This window comes from Mycteria americana, unplaced genomic scaffold (assembly GCF_035582795.1).
Source record: "Mycteria americana isolate JAX WOST 10 ecotype Jacksonville Zoo and Gardens unplaced genomic scaffold, USCA_MyAme_1.0 Scaffold_55, whole genome shotgun sequence".
NCBI lineage: Eukaryota > Metazoa > Chordata > Aves > Ciconiiformes > Ciconiidae > Mycteria > Mycteria americana.
The window spans coordinates 1-14,237 of record NW_027445641.1 but is presented as its reverse complement, the minus strand read 5'-3'; positions in this window follow the sequence as shown (position 1 = coordinate 14,237).

Here is a 14,237-nt window from a genome sequence, read left to right as displayed (position 1 = left end):
GCCGGGCTCTGCCAGAGAGAGATACAGAGTGTTGCCCCATTACGAAGCAAAGCTTTAGCAGAGCGCGAATGTCTGTGTGGCAGCGAATGCAGTTCCAAGGGACAGTGAAAACCAGCTAGAGCTTTCAGTGCTGGCAGCTTTCCTGTGGGCGCAATCTCTGGACGTTTCCAATTTGGCAGCCGGGCTCTGCCAGAGAGAGATACAGAGTGTTGCCCCATTACGAAGCAATGCTTTAGCAGAGCGCGAATGTCTGTGTGGCAGCGAATGCAGTTCCAAGGGACAGTGAAAACCAGCTAGAGCTTTCAGTGCTGGCAGCTTTCCTGTGGGCGCAATCTCTGGACGTTTCCAATTTGGCAGCCGGGCTCTGCCAGAGAGAGATACAGAGTGTTGCCCCATTACGAAGCAATGCTTTAGCAGAGCGCGAATGTCTGTGTGGCAGCGAATGCAGTTCCAAGGGACAGTGAAAACCAGCTAGAGCTTTCAGTGCTGGCAGCTTTCCTGTGGGCGCAATCTCTGGACGTTTCCAATTTGGCAGCCGGGCTCTGCCAGAGAGAGATACAGAGTGTTGCCCCATTACGAAGCAATGCTTTAGCAGAGCGCGAATGTCTGTGTGGCAGCGAATGCAGTTCCAAGGGACAGTGAAAACCAGCTAGAGCTTTCAGTGCTGGCAGCTTTCCTGTGGGCGCAATCTCTGGACGTTTCCAATTTGGCAGCCGGGCTCTGCAAGAGAGAGATACAGAATGTTGCCCAATTACCAAGTTAAGCTTTAGCAGAGCGCGAATGTCTGTGTGGCAGCGAATGCAGTTCCAAGGGACAGTGAAAACCAGCTAGAGCTTTCAGTGCTGGCAGCTTTCCTGTGGGCGCAATCTCTGGACGTTTCCAATTTGGCAGCCGGGCTCTGCCAGAGAGAGATACAGAGTGTTGCCCCATTACGAAGCAATGCTTTAGCAGAGCGCGAATGTCTGTGTGGCAGCGAATGCAGTTCCAAGGGACAGTGAAAACCAGCTAGAGCTTTCAGTGCTGGCAGCTTTCCTGTGGGCGCAATCTCTGGACGTTTCCAATTTGGCAGCCGGGCTCTGCCAGAGAGAGATACAGAGTGTTGCCCCATTACGAAGCAATGCTTTAGCAGAGCGCGAATGTCTGTGTGGCAGCGAATGCAGTTCCAAGGGACAGTGAAAACCAGCTAGAGCTTTCAGTGCTGGCAGCTTTCCTGTGGGCGCAATCTCTGGACGTTTCCAATTTGGCAGCCGGGCTCTGCCAGAGAGAGATACAGAGTGTTGCCCCATTACGAAGCAATGCTTTAGCAGAGCGCGAATGTCTGTGTGGCAGCGAATGCAGTTCCAAGGGACAGTGAAAACCAGCTAGAGCTTTCAGTGCTGGCAGCTTTCCTGTGGGCGCAATCTCTGGACGTTTCCAATTTGGCAGCCGGGCTCTGCAAGAGAGAGATACAGAATGTTGCCCAATTACCAAGTTAAGCTTTAGCAGAGCGCGAATGTCTGTGTGGCAGCGAATGCAGTTCCAAGGGACAGTGAAAACCAGCTAGAGCTTTCAGTGCTGGCAGCTTTCCTGTGGGCGCAATCTCTGGACGTTTCCAATTTGGCAGCCGGGCTCTGCCAGAGAGAGATACAGAGTGTTGCCCCATTACGAAGCAATGCTTTAGCAGAGCGCGAATGTCTGTGTGGCAGCGAATGCAGTTCCAAGGGACAGTGAAAACCAGCTAGAGCTTTCAGTGCTGGCAGCTTTCCTGTGGGCGCAATCTCTGGACGTTTCCAATTTGGCAGCCGGGCTCTGCCAGAGAGAGATACAGAGTGTTGCCCCATTACGAAGCAATGCTTTAGCAGAGCGCGAATGTCTGTGTGGCAGCGAATGCAGTTCCAAGGAACAGTGAAAACCAGCTAGAGCTTTCAGTGCTGGCAGCTTTCCTGTGGGCGCAATGTCTGGACGTTTCCAATTTGGCAGCCGGGCTCTGCCAGAGAGAGATACAGAGTGTTGCCCCATTACGAAGCAATGCTTTAGCAGAGCGCGAATGTCTGAGTGGCGGCGAATGCAGTTCCAAGGGACAGTGAAAACCAGCTACAGCTTTCAGTGCTGGCAGCTTTCCTGTGGGCGCAATCTCTGGACGTTTCCAATTTGGCAGCCGGGCTCTGCCAGAGAGAGATACAGAGTGTTGCCCCATTACGAAGCAATGCTTTAGCAGAGCGCGAATGTCTGTGTGGCAGCGAATGCAGTTCCAAGGGACAGTGAAAACCAGCTAGAGCTTTCAGTGCTGGCAGCTTTCCTGTGGGCGCAATCTCTGGACGTTTCCAATTTGGCAGCCAGGCTCTGCCAGAGAGAGATACAGAGTGTTGCCCCATTACGAAGCAATGCTTTAGCAGAGCGCGAATGTCTGTGTGGCAGCGAATGCAGTTCCAAGGGACAGTGAAAACCAGCTAGAGCTTTCAGTGCTGGCAGCTTTCCTGTGGGCGCAATCTCTGGACGTTTCCAATTTGGCAGCCGGGCTCTGCCAGAGAGAGATACAGAGTGTTGCCCCATTACGAAGCAATGCTTTAGCAGAGCGCGAATGTCTGTGTGGCAGCGAATGCAGTTCCAAGGGACAGTGAAAACCAGCTAGAGCTTTCAGTGCTGGCAGCTTTCCTGTGGGCGCAATCTCTGGACGTTTCCAATTTGGCAGCCGGGCTCTGCCAGAGAGAGATACAGAGTGTTGCCCCATTACGAAGCAATGCTTTAGCAGAGCGCGAATGTCTGTGTGGCAGCGAATGCAGTTCCAAGGGACAGTGAAAACCAGCTAGAGCTTTCAGTGCTGGCAGCTTTCCTGTGGGCGCAATCTCTGGACGTTTCCAATTTGGCAGCCGGGCTCTGCCACAGAGAGATACAGAGTGTTGCCCCATTACGAAGCAAAGCTTTAGCAGAGCGCGAATGTCTGTGTGGCAGCGAATGCAGTTCCAAGGGACAGTGAAAACCAGCTAGAGCTTTCAGTGCTGGCAGCTTTCCTGTGGGCGCAATCTCTGGACGTTTCCAATTTGGCAGCCGGGCTCTGCCAGAGAGAGATACAGAGTGTTGCCCCATTACGAAGCAATGCTTTAGCAGAGCGCGAATGTCTGTGTGGCAGCGAATGCAGTTCCAAGGGACAGTGAAAACCAGCTAGAGCTTTCAGTGCTGGCAGCTTTCCTGTGGGCGCAATCTCTGGACGTTTCCAATTTGGCAGCCGGGCTCTGCCAGAGAGAGATACAGAGTGTTGCCCCATTACGAAGCAATGCTTTAGCAGAGCGCGAATGTCTGTGTGGCAGCGAATGCAGTTCCAAGGGACAGTGAAAACCAGCTAGAGCTTTCAGTGCTGGCAGCTTTCCTGTGGGCGCAATCTCTGGACGTTTCCAATTTGGCAGCCGGGCTCTGCCAGAGAGAGATACAGAGTGTTGCCCCATTACGAAGCAATGCTTTAGCAGAGCGCGAATGTCTGTGTGGCAGCGAATGCAGTTCCAAGGAACAGTGAAAACCAGCTAGAGCTTTCAGTGCTGGCAGCTTTCCTGTGGGCGCAATCTCTGGACGTTTCCAATTTGGCAGCCAGGCTCTGCCAGAGAGAGATACAGAGTGTTGCCCCATTACGAAGCAATGCTTTAGCAGAGCGCGAATGTCTGAGTGGCAGCGAATGCAGTTCCAGGGACAGTGAAAACCAGCTACAGCTTTCAGTGCTGGCAGCTTTCCTGTGGGCGCAATCTCTGGACGTTTCCAATTTGGCAGCCGGGCTCTGCCAGAGAGAGATACAGAGTGTTGCCCCATTACGAAGCAATGCTTTAGCAGAGCGCGAATGTCTGTGTGGCAGCGAATGCAGTTCCAAGGGACAGTGAAAACCAGCTAGAGCTTTCAGTGCTGGCAGCTTTCCTGTGGGCGCAGTGTCTGGACGTTTCCAATTTGGCAGCCGGGCTCTGCCAGAGAGAGATACAGAGTGTTGCCCCATTACGAAGCAATGCTTTAGCAGAGCGCGAATGTCTGTGTGGCAGCGAATGCAGTTCCAAGGGACAGTGAAAACCAGCTAGAGCTTTCAGTGCTGGCAGCTTTCCTGTGGGCGCAATCTCTGGACGTTTCCAATTTGGCAGCCAGGCTCTGCCAGAGAGAGATACAGAGTGTTGCCCCATTACGAAGCAATGCTTTAGCAGAGCGCGAATGTCTGTGTGGCAGCGAATGCAGTTCCAAGGGACAGTGAAAACCAGCTAGAGCTTTCAGTGCTGGCAGCTTTCCTGTGGGCGCAATCTCTGGACGTTTCCAATTTGGCAGCCGGGCTCTGCCAGAGAGAGATACAGAGTGTTGCCCCATTACGAAGCAAAGCTTTAGCAGAGCGCGAATGTCTGTGTGGCAGCGAATGCAGTTCCAAGGGACAGTGAAAACCAGCTAGAGCTTTCAGTGCTGGCAGCTTTCCTGTGGGCGCAATCTCTGGACGTTTCCAATTTGGCAGCCGGGCTCTGCCAGAGAGAGATACAGAGTGTTGCCCCATTACGAAGCAATGCTTTAGCAGAGCGCGAATGTCTGTGTGGCAGCGAATGCAGTTCCAAGGGACAGTGAAAACCAGCTAGAGCTTTCAGTGCTGGCAGCTTTCCTGTGGGCGCAATCTCTGGACGTTTCCAATTTGGCAGCTGGGCTCTGCCAGAGAGAGATACAGAGTGTTGCCCCCTTACCAAGCAATGCTTTAGCAGAGCGCGAATGTCTGTGTGGCAGCGAATGCAGTTCCAAGGGACAGTGAAAACCAGCTAGAGCTTTCAGTGCTGGCAGCTTTCCTGTGGGCGCAATCTCTGGACGTTTCCAATTTGGCAGCCGGGCTCTGCCAGAGAGAGATACAGAGTGTTGCCCCATTACGAAGCAATGCTTTAGCAGAGCGCGAATGTCTGTGTGGCAGCGAATGCAGTTCCAAGGGACAGTGAAAACCAGCTAGAGCTTTCAGTGCTGGCAGCTTTCCTGTGGGCGCAATCTCTGGACGTTTCCAATTTGGCAGCCGGGCTCTGCCAGAGAGAGATACAGAGTGTTGCCCCATTACGAAGCAATGCTTGCTTTAGCAGAGCGCGAATGTCTGTGTGGCAGCGAATGCAGTTCCAAGGGACAGTGAAAACCAGCTAGAGCTTTCAGTGCTGGCAGCTTTCCTGTGGGCGCAATCTCTGGACGTTTCCAATTTGGCAGCCGGGCTCTGCCAGAGAGAGATACAGAGTGTTGCCCCATTACGAAGCAAAGCTTTAGCAGAGCGCGAATGTCTGTGTGGCAGCGAATGCAGTTCCAAGGGACAGTGAAAACCAGCTAGAGCTTTCAGTGCTGGCAGCTTTCCTGTGGGCGCAATCTCTGGACGTTTCCAATTTGGCAGCCGGGCTCTGCCACAGAGAGATACAGAGTGTTGCCCCATTACGAAGCAAAGCTTTAGCAGAGCGCGAATGTCTGTGTGGCAGCGAATGCAGTTCCAAGGGACAGTGAAAACCAGCTAGAGCTTTCAGTGCTGGCATCTTTCCTGTGGGCGCAATCTCTGGACGTTTCCAATTTGGCAGCCGGGCTCTGCCAGAGAGAGATACAGAGTGTTGCCCCATTACGAAGCAATGCTTTAGCAGAGCGCGAATGTCTGTGTGGCAGCGAATGCAGTTCCAAGGGACAGTGAAAACCAGCTAGAGCTTTCAGTGCTGGCAGCTTTCCTGTGGGCGCAATCTCTGGACGTTTCCAATTTGGCAGCCGGGCTCTGCCACAGAGAGATACAGAGTGTTGCCCCATTACGAAGCAATGCTTTAGCAGAGCGCGAATGTCTGTGTGGCAGCGAATGCAGTTCCAAGGGACAGTGAAAACCAGCTAGAGCTTTCAGTGCTGGCAGCTTTCCTGTGGGCGCAATCTCTGGACGTTTCCAATTTGGCAGCCGGGCTCTGCCAGAGAGAGATACAGAGTGTTGCCCCCTTACCAAGCAATGCTTTAGCAGAGCGCGAATGTCTGTGTGGCAGCGAATGCAGTTCCAAGGGACAGTGAAAACCAGCTAGAGCTTTCAGTGCTGGCAGCTTTCCTGTGGGCGCAATCTCTGGACGTTTCCAATTTGGCAGCCGGGCTCTGCCAGAGAGAGATACAGAGTGTTGCCCCATTACGAAGCAATGCTTTAGCAGAGCGCGAATGTCTGTGTGGCAGCGAATGCAGTTCCAAGGGACAGTGAAAACCAGCTAGAGCTTTCAGTGCTGGCAGCTTTCCTGTGGGCGCAATCTCTGGACGTTTCCAATTTGGCAGCCGGGCTCTGCCAGAGAGAGATACAGAGTGTTGCCCCATTACGAAGCAAAGCTTTAGCAGAGCGCGAATGTCTGTGTGGCAGCGAATGCAGTTCCAAGGAACAGTGAAAACCAGCTAGAGCTTTCAGTGCTGGCAGCTTTCCTGTGGGCGCAATCTCTGGGACGTTTCCAATTTGGCAGCCGGGCTCTGCCAGAGAGAGATACAGAGTGTTGCCCCATTACGAAGCAATGCTTTAGCAGAGCGCGAATGTCTGTGTGGCAGCGAATGCAGTTCCAAGGGACAGTGAAAACCAGCTAGAGCTTTCAGTGCTGGCAGCTTTCCTGTGGGCGCAATCTCTGGACGTTTCCAATTTGGCAGCCGGGCTCTGCCAGAGAGAGATACAGAGTGTTGCCCCATTACGAAGCAATGCTTTAGCAGAGCGCGAATGTCTGTGTGGCAGCGAATGCAGTTCCAAGGGACAGTGAAAACCAGCTAGAGCTTTCAGTGCTGGCATCTTTCCTGTGGGCGCAATCTCTGGACGTTTCCAATTTGGCAGCCGGGCTCTGCCAGAGAGAGATACAGAGTGTTGCCCCATTACGAAGCAATGCTTTAGCAGAGCGCGAATGTCTGTGTGGCAGCGAATGCAGTTCCAAGGGACAGTGAAAACCAGCTAGAGCTTTCAGTGCTGGCAGCTTTCCTGTGGGCGCAATCTCTGGACGTTTCCAATTTGGCAGCCGGGCTCTGCCACAGAGAGATACAGAGTGTTGCCCCATTACGAAGCAATGCTTTAGCAGAGCGCGAATGTCTGTGTGGCAGCGAATGCAGTTCCAAGGGACAGTGAAAACCAGCTAGAGCTTTCAGTGCTGGCAGCTTTCCTGTGGGCGCAATCTCTGGACGTTTCCAATTTGGCAGCCGGGCTCTGCCAGAGAGAGATACAGAGTGTTGCCCCCTTACCAAGCAATGCTTTAGCAGAGCGCGAATGTCTGTGTGGCAGCGAATGCAGTTCCAAGGGACAGTGAAAACCAGCTAGAGCTTTCAGTGCTGGCAGCTTTCCTGTGGGCGCAATCTCTGGACGTTTCCAATTTGGCAGCCGGGCTCTGCCAGAGAGAGATACAGAGTGTTGCCCCATTACGAAGCAATGCTTTAGCAGAGCGCGAATGTCTGTGTGGCAGCGAATGCAGTTCCAAGGGACAGTGAAAACCAGCTAGAGCTTTCAGTGCTGGCAGCTTTCCTGTGGGCGCAATCTCTGGACGTTTCCAATTTGGCAGCCGGGCTCTGCCAGAGAGAGATACAGAGTGTTGCCCCATTACGAAGCAAAGCTTTAGCAGAGCGCGAATGTCTGTGTGGCAGCGAATGCAGTTCCAAGGAACAGTGAAAACCAGCTAGAGCTTTCAGTGCTGGCAGCTTTCCTGTGGGCGCAATCTCTGGACGTTTCCAATTTGGCAGCCGGGCTCTGCCAGAGAGAGATACAGAGTGTTGCCCCATTACGAAGCAATGCTTTAGCAGAGCGCGAATGTCTGTGTGGCAGCGAATGCAGTTCCAAGGGACAGTGAAAACCAGCTAGAGCTTTCAGTGCTGGCAGCTTTCCTGTGGGCGCAATCTCTGGACGTTTCCAATTTGGCAGCCGGGCTCTGCCAGAGAGAGATACAGAGTGTTGCCCCATTACGAAGCAATGCTTTAGCAGAGCGCGAATGTCTGTGTGGCAGCGAATGCAGTTCCAAGGGACAGTGAAAAACCAGCTAGAGCTTTCAGTGCTGGCAGCTTTCCTGTGGGCGCAATCTCTGGACGTTTCCAATTTGGCAGCCGGGCTCTGCCAGAGAGAGATACAGAGTGTTGCCCCATTACGAAGCAATGCTTTAGCAGAGCGCGAATGTCTGTGTGGCAGCGAATGCAGTTCCAAGGGGACAGTGAAAACCAGCTAGAGCTTTCAGTGCTGGCAGCTTTCCTGTGGGCGCAATCTCTGGACGTTTCCAATTTGGCAGCCAGGCTCTGCCAGAGAGAGATACAGAGTGTTGCCCCATTACGAAGCAATGCTTTAGCAGAGCGCGAATGTCTGTGTGGCAGCGAATGCAGTTCCAAGGGACAGTGAAAACCAGCTAGAGCTTTCAGTGCTGGCAGCTTTCCTGTGGGCGCAATGTCTGGACGTTTCCAATTTCGCAGCCGGGCTCTGCCAGAGAGAGATACAGAGTGTTGCCCCATTACGAAGCAATGCTTTAGCAGAGCGCGAATGTCTGTGTGGCAGCGAATGCAGTTCCAAGGGGACAGTGAAAACCAGCTAGAGCTTTCAGTGCTGGCAGCTTTCCTGTGGGCGCAATCTCTGGACGTTTCCAATTTGGCAGCCGGGCTCTGCCAGAGAGAGATACAGAGTGTTGCCCCATTACGAAGCAATGCTTTAGCAGAGCGCGAATGTCTGTGTGGCAGCGAATGCAGTTCCAAGGGACAGTGAAAACCAGCTAGAGCTTTCAGTGCTGGCAGCTTTCCTGTGGGCGCAATCTCTGGACGTTTCCAATTTGGCAGCCGGGCTCTGCAAGAGAGAGATACAGAATGTTGCCCAATTACCAAGTTAAGCTTTAGCAGAGCGCGAATGTCTGTGTGGCAGCGAATGCAGTTCCAAGGGACAGTGAAAACCAGCTAGAGCTTTCAGTGCTGGCAGCTTTCCTGTGGGCGCAATCTCTGGACGTTTCCAATTTGGCAGCCGGGCTCTGCCAGAGAGAGATACAGAGTGTTGCCCCATTACGAAGCAATGCTTTAGCAGAGCGCGAATGTCCTGTGTGGCAGCGAATGCAGTTCCAAGGGACAGTGAAAACCAGCTACAGCTTTCAGTGCTGGCAGCTTTCCTGTGGGCGCAATCTCTGGACGTTTCCAATTTGGCAGCCGGGCTCTGCCAGAGAGAGATACAGAGTGTTGCCCCATTACGAAGCAATGCTTTAGCAGAGCGCGAATGTCTGTGTGGCAGCGAATGCAGTTCCAAGGAACAGTGAAAACCAGCTAGAGCTTTCAGTGCTGGCAGCTTTCCTGTGGGCGCAATGTCTGGACGTTTCCAATTTGGCAGCCGGGCTCTGCCAGAGAGAGATACAGAGTGTTGCCCCATTACGAAGCAATGCTTTAGCAGAGCGCGAATGTCTGAGTGGCAGCGAATGCAGTTCCAAGGGACAGTGAAAACCAGCTACAGCTTTCAGTGCTGGCAGCTTTCCTGTGGGCGCAATCTCTGGACGTTTCCAATTTGGCAGCCGGGCTCTGCCAGAGAGAGATACAGAGTGTTGCCCCATTACGAAGCAATGCTTTAGCAGAGCGCGAATGTCTGTGTGGCAGCGAATGCAGTTCCAAGGGACAGTGAAAACCAGCTAGAGCTTTCAGTGCTGGCAGCTTTCCTGTGGGCGCAATCTCTGGACGTTTCCAATTTGGCAGCCGGGCTCTGCCAGAGAGAGATACAGAGTGTTGCCCCATTACGAAGCAATGCTTTAGCAGAGCGCGAATGTCTGTGTGGCAGCGAATGCAGTTCCAAGGGACAGTGAAAACCAGCTAGAGCTTTCAGTGCTGGCAGCTTTCCTGTGGGCGCAATCTCTGGACGTTTCCAATTTGGCAGCCAGGGCTCTGCCAGAGAGAGATACAGAGTGTTGCCCCATTACGAAGCAATGCTTTAGCAGAGCGCGAATGTCTGTGTGGCAGCGAATGCAGTTCCAAGGGGACAGTGAAAACCAGCTAGAGCTTTCAGTGCTGGCAGCTTTCCTGTGGGCGCAATCTCTGGACGTTTCCAATTTGGCAGCCGGGCTCTGCCAGAGAGAGATACAGAGTGTTGCCCCATTACGAAGCAATGCTTTAGCAGAGCGCGAATGTCTGTGTGGCAGCGAATGCAGTTCCAAGGGACAGTGAAAACCAGCTAGAGCTTTCAGTGCTGGCAGCTTTCCTGTGGGCGCAATCTCTGGACGTTTCCAATTTGGCAGCCGGGCTCTGCCAGAGAGAGATACAGAGTGTTGCCCCATTACGAAGCAATGCTTTAGCAGAGCGCGAATGTCTGTGTGGCAGCGAATGCAGTTCCAAGGGACAGTGAAAACCAGCTAGAGCTTTCAGTGCTGGCAGCTTTCCTGTGGGCGCAATCTCTGGACGTTTCCAATTTGGCAGCCGGGCTCTGCCAGAGAGAGATACAGAGTGTTGCCCCATTACGAAGCAATGCTTTAGCAGAGCGCGAATGTCTGTGTGGCAGCGAATGCAGTTCCAAGGGACAGTGAAAACCAGCTAGAGCTTTCAGTGCTGGCAGCTTTCCTGTGGGCGCAATCTCTGGACGTTTCCAATTTGGCAGCCGGGCTCTGCCAGAGAGAGATACAGAGTGTTGCCCCATTACGAAGCAATGCTTTAGCAGAGCGCGAATGTCTGTGTGGCAGCGAATGCAGTTCCAAGGGACAGTGAAAACCAGCTAGAGCTTTCAGTGCTGGCAGCTTTCCTGTGGGCGCAATCTCTGGACGTTTCCAATTTGGCAGCCGGGCTCTGCCAGAGAGAGATACAGAGTGTTGCCCCATTACGAAGCAATGCTTTAGCAGAGCGCGAATGTCTGTGTGGCAGCGAATGCAGTTCCAAGGGACAGTGAAAACCAGCTAGAGCTTTCAGTGCTGGCAGCTTTCCTGTGGGCGCAATCTCTGGACGTTTCCAATTTGGCAGCCGGGCTCTGCCAGAGAGAGATACAGAGTGTTGCCCCATTACGAAGCAATGCTTTAGCAGAGCGCGAATGTCTGTGTGGCAGCGAATGCAGTTCCAAGGGACAGTGAAAACCAGCTAGAGCTTTCAGTGCTGGCAGCTTTCCTGTGGGCGCAATCTCTGGACGTTTCCAATTTGGCAGCCAGGCTCTGCCAGAGAGAGATACAGAGTGTTGCCCCATTACGAAGCAATGCTTTAGCAGAGCGCGAATGTCTGTGTGGCAGCGAATGCAGTTCCAAGGGACAGTGAAAACCAGCTAGAGCTTTCAGTGCTGGCAGCTTTCCTGTGGGCGCAATCTCTGGACGTTTCCAATTTGGCAGCCGGGCTCTGCCAGAGAGAGATACAGAGTGTTGCCCCATTACGAAGCAATGCTTTAGCAGAGCGCGAATGTCTGTGTGGCAGCGAATGCAGTTCCAAGGGACAGTGAAAACCAGCTAGAGCTTTCAGTGCTGGCAGCTTTCCTGTGGGCGCAATCTCTGGACGTTTCCAATTTGGCAGCCGGGCTCTGCCAGAGAGAGATACAGAGTGTTGCCCCATTACGAAGCAATGCTTTAGCAGAGCGCGAATGTCCTGTGTGGCAGCGAATGCAGTTCCAAGGGACAGTGAAAACCAGCTAGAGCTTTCAGTGCTGGCAGCTTTCCTGTGGGCGCAATCTCTGGACGTTTCCAATTTGGCAGCCGGGCTCTGCCAGAGAGAGATACAGAGTGTTGCCCCATTACGAAGCAATGCTTTAGCAGAGCGCGAATGTCTGTGTGGCAGCGAATGCAGTTCCAAGGGACAGTGAAAAACCAGCTAGAGCTTTCAGTGCTGGCAGCTTTCCTGTGGGCGCAATCTCTGGACGTTTCCAATTTGGCAGCCGGGCTCTGCCAGAGAGAGATACAGAGTGTTGCCCCATTACGAAGCAATGCTTTAGCAGAGCGCGAATGTCTGTGTGGCAGCGAATGCAGTTCCAAGGGACAGTGAAAACCAGCTAGAGCTTTCAGTGCTGGCAGCTTTCCTGTGGGCGCAATCTCTGGACGTTTCCAATTTGGCAGCCGGGCTCTGCCAGAGAGAGATACAGAGTGTTGCCCCATTACGAAGCAATGCTTTAGCAGAGCGCGAATGTCTGTGTGGCAGCGAATGCAGTTCCAAGGGACAGTGAAAACCAGCTAGAGCTTTCAGTGCTGGCAGCTTTCCTGTGGGCGCAATCTCTGGACGTTTCCAATTTGGCAGCCGGGCTCTGCCAGAGAGAGATACAGAGTGTTGCCCCATTACGAAGCAATGCTTTAGCAGAGCGCGAATGTCTGTGTGGCAGCGAATGCAGTTCCAAGGGACAGTGAAAACCAGCTAGAGCTTTCAGTGCTGGCAGCTTTCCTGTGGGCGCAATCTCTGGACGTTTCCAATTTGGCAGCCGGGCTCTGCCAGAGAGAGATACAGAGTGTTGCCCCATTACGAAGCAATGCTTTAGCAGAGCGCGAATGTCTGTGTGGCAGCGAATGCAGTTCCAAGGGACAGTGAAAACCAGCTAGAGCTTTCAGTGCTGGCAGCTTTCCTGTGGGCGCAATCTCTGGACGTTTCCAATTTGGCAGCCGGGCTCTGCCAGAGAGAGATACAGAGTGTTGCCCCATTACGAAGCAATGCTTTAGCAGAGCGCGAATGTCTGTGTGGCAGCGAATGCAGTTCCAAGGGGACAGTGAAAACCAGCTAGAGCTTTCAGTGCTGGCAGCTTTCCTGTGGGCGCAATCTCTGGACGTTTCCAATTTGGCAGCCGGGCTCTGCCAGAGAGAGATACAGAGTGTTGCCCCATTACGAAGCAAAGCTTTAGCAGAGCGCGAATGTCTGTGTGGCAGCGAATGCAGTTCCAAGGGACAGTGAAAACCAGCTAGAGCTTTCAGTGCTGGCATCTTTCCTGTGGGCGCAATCTCTGGACGTTTCCAATTTGGCAGCCGGGCTCTGCCAGAGAGAGATACAGAGTGTTGCCCCATTACGAAGCAATGCTTTAGCAGAGCGCGAATGTCTGTGTGGCAGCGAATGCAGTTCCAAGGGACAGTGAAAACCAGCTAGAGCTTTCAGTGCTGGCAGCTTTCCTGTGGGCGCAATCTCTGGACGTTTCCAATTTGGCAGCCGGGCTCTGCCAGAGAGAGATACAGAGTGTTGCCCCATTACGAAGCAATGCTTTAGCAGAGCGCGAATGTCTGTGTGGCAGCGAATGCAGTTCCAAGGGACAGTGAAAACCAGCTAGAGCTTTCAGTGCTGGCAGCTTTCCTGTGGGCGCAATCTCTGGACGTTTCCAATTTGGCAGCCGGGCTCTGCCAGAGAGAGATACAGAGTGTTGCCCCATTACGAAGCAATGCTTTAGCAGAGCGCGAATGTCTGTGTGGCAGCGAATGCAGTTCCAAGGGACAGTGAAAACCAGCTAGAGCTTTCAGTGCTGGCAGCTTTCCTGTGGGCGCAATCTCTGGACGTTTCCAATTTGGCAGCCGGGCTCTGCCAGAGAGAGATACAGAGTGTTGCCCCATTACGAAGCAAAGCTTTAGCAGAGCGCGAATGTCTGTGTGGCAGCGAATGCAGTTCCAAGGGACAGTGAAAACCAGCTAGAGCTTTCAGTGCTGGCAGCTTTCCTGTGGGCGCAATGTCTGGACGTTTCCAATTTGGCAGCCGGGCTCTGCCAGAGAGAGATACAGAGTGTTGCCCCATTACGAAGCAATGCTTTAGCAGAGCGCGAATGTCTGTGTGGCAGCGAATGCAGTTCCAAGGGACAGTGAAAACCAGCTAGAGCTTTCAGTGCTGGCAGCTTTCCTGTGGGCGCAATCTCTGGACGTTTCCAATTTGGCAGCCGGGCTCTGCCAGAGAGAGATACAGAGTGTTGCCCCATTACGAAGCAATGCTTTAGCAGAGCGCGAATGTCTGTGTGGCAGCGAATGCAGTTCCAAGGGACAGTGAAAACCAGCTAGAGCTTTCAGTGCTGGCAGCTTTCCTGTGGGCGCAATCTCTGGACGTTTCCAATTTGGCAGCCGGGCTCTGCCAGAGAGAGATACAGAGTGTTGCCCCATTACGAAGCAATGCTTTAGCAGAGCGCGAATGTCTGTGTGGCAGCGAATGCAGTTCCAAGGGGACAGTGAAAACCAGCTAGAGCTTTCAGTGCTGGCAGCTTTCCTGTGGGCGCAATCTCTGGACGTTTCCAATTTGGCAGCCGGGCTCTGCCAGAGAGAGATACAGAGTGTTGCCCCATTACGAAGCAATGCTTTAGCAGAGCGCGAATGTCTGTGTGGCAGCGAATGCAGTTCCAAGGGACAGTGAAAACCAGCTAGAGCTTTCAGTGCTGGCAGCTTTCCTGTGGGCGCAATCTCTCT